Raw genomic sequence first — 2622 nt, 5'->3', positions numbered from 1 at the left:
GCTTTTTGGGGTGATTTGGGTTATTTCTGCTGCGTCCGGTTGGGTGGTTTCCGTTTCGGGGACGAGAGCTGGCGTTCTGCTCTCCCGGCTGCTCCGTGGTGCAAACCCAGTCGTGCCACGGAGATGCTCGGCTTCCATCTCTTGGGGTTAAAAGGAAGCGAATCCATGAAGCTTGACAACAAGCTCGGCTTTCTTTTCCTTTTTTCCCTCCAAACCTGGGAGAGGGGGAGCCAGCTCCTTTGGGAGTCTCAGGCTCCGGCCATCCTGAACCTGAAGCGAAGGACCCCCCCGCGCCAGCCCCGCTCTGCCCCGTCCCGGCCCCCGCAGCGCTCGGCTCCGGCGGGAAGCTGCTTTTAAAGCCCCTTCCTCTCGTGTGGACTCTGTTGTTTCCGTCTCTTATCGTTAAATGGTTATTTTGTAAGGATATCTGTCTCCTTATTAAAGAAACGAGCTGAAAGGAGCCCCGTGTTCCCTTCTGGTCTTGCTGCTGGGGCTCAGTGGGGCATCTGCTGCGGGGAGACAGGTCCCAGGGCTGTGAGGTCGGGGACGATGGAGGGATGGAGGCATGAGGGGAACCCCACGAGGGCCGCAGTCCCCCCAAAACATGAGTGTGCTCACACCCACGGTGGGGATGTGTTCGGGCAGCCCTGAGCCCCAGTGCCCTGGCTGAGCGTGGCTGGCCCAGACATGGGGTCCAGGTGGGAAGACATCAAGGTCCCCACCAAATTCTTCCCCCCCCAACACATACAGTTTAGGTCCTGCCCTGCTTTGCAGAGGTGCTGGACACCCCTAACCCCAAGGGGAAGAGCTCAAGCTGCAGTAACCATCTCCGAAGACCAAAACACGCAGTGGTTTCCAGCAACCTCACTTGGGACACAGGCTCCAAGATGTGGCACCACCGTCCGTGTCTTTGCTACAGGTTTGTCCTGACCAAACTCCTGAGCAGAACAAATACAGGGCTTGGCCCCACGGAGGGAGACGGGCCCGAACCCCGCCGGGTTCAGAGGCGTCAGACGGGTCCCTCTCCCGCTCGCCTTCCCGGCTGGGGGGTGGCTTGCAGGGACGTCCATCCGCAATTCCTTCATTGGAGTTTTCTCTGAACAAGCACCCAGCAGGGCGCTGCCGTTCCCATGCTGGAACTGCAGCAGGGACGTAGCTGCAGAGCGTTCGTGCTTTTATAGATGATTGATACTGCCGCGCTACGGAAATTTTGGGGAGAAACGAGGCATTTTAGGCTAAACAACTTGCAGCTCCAGAAAGATGGATGCAAAGTCAAAGCTTCTATTTTATCAACTCTTATTTTATTCATTTATAAATACTGTTGTGTTTACAAGCATCATAGATGTGAATATTATTCCCAAACTTTCAAACACATAATACTTATAATACTATATAACAACAACCAGTAAAACAAATCATTCATCTCAGGGTTTGAAAGGCCACTCAAAAGTTGCATAAAAATACATTCTCTCCCCATCTCATAAGCTAGTCCTGCTTCTCCAAGGAGTTTATTTACAAAGAGCCATCATCAAACTCGCAGCCACAATAGGCGGGTTCACCCCAAGCAATAAAAATGAATTCACCCCAAGCAATTGCTTAGAAAAAAAGCTTGTGTTCTCGAATGGAGATCACGTCTGGCAAATGCTCTGGTTCAAATAGGGATCAGTTTTAAAAACTGCTTGCTTTGCACTCTGTCCCAAGCGCGGAGTGCAAGCTGTCCTATTCGTTACCTCCTCAGTGCACTGGTTATGTCAGGCATTAAATGAGACAAAAAAAAAATAAAAAAATTCATTCTCAAGAATTTGGTTTGCAATTGCATCGTCACCACGAAATACTCACAGCTTTGGCTAGTCAGTGAGACTAAACTGTTGGTGGGTCCTCTACCCTAGTCAGAGTTCAGGGGGTTAATCCAGTGCTAAGCAGACACTTCATCTAAAGTGGTTTGGCTTTGCAAGGTGCCACGCAGAGGAATTCAACCTTCCGCACCCTTCGCATGCTGCTCCTTAGGATAAAATGCAACGAGTGTCCTGGTAGGAAGGGGTAAAACGTCAATGCAGGATGGATTTGTCAGATTGGGTTGAACCCTCTCCCTAAAACAGATACCAGGCTTCTTCACGCTGCCAAGAAACCTGCCTCGTGAGAAGATCAGGATCTTTAGTCTGAAATCTCGTTCCTCATCCTGCTGGGATGTACGACCCGAGACGCACGTGTTGGCACGCCAGCCCCCGCCAGCCCCCGCAGGTATCTTCTCTGCGCGGCACAGAAGGGACCGGACTCCTGTTTAGAGCTGAGAGCGCCCAAGTCTGAAGCAAGGAGCAGGTCACCAAGAGAAAAAACATCAAGAACCGCAGAAGTACTCACATAAAGAGTGCACCAAGTGGGAACGGCGTGCAGAAAAAGCATTGACCGGATCTCAAGACTTAAAGCTGTTAAATATAGCAGGGTTAAAATAAAGTAATATAAAACGGACGCCTGGCTTAGGCAGTGCTCTGCAGAAACCCTGATGCCATTACCAGCTTTGGTCTCTTCCTCCCCAGAGTACAGCAGCAGAGGAAGGGCCTCAGTGTACCAGGAGAAACGGCACCTCATGCCGTGCACCAACAGCTCCGCTGGCTGAAGAGC

Source organism: Cariama cristata, unplaced genomic scaffold (assembly GCF_000690535.1).
Source record: "Cariama cristata isolate BGI_N322 unplaced genomic scaffold, ASM69053v1 scaffold17620, whole genome shotgun sequence".
Taxonomy (NCBI): domain Eukaryota; kingdom Metazoa; phylum Chordata; class Aves; order Cariamiformes; family Cariamidae; genus Cariama; species Cariama cristata.
The sequence above is the reverse complement of the archived record's forward strand: the minus strand, read 5'-3'. Positions refer to the sequence as shown.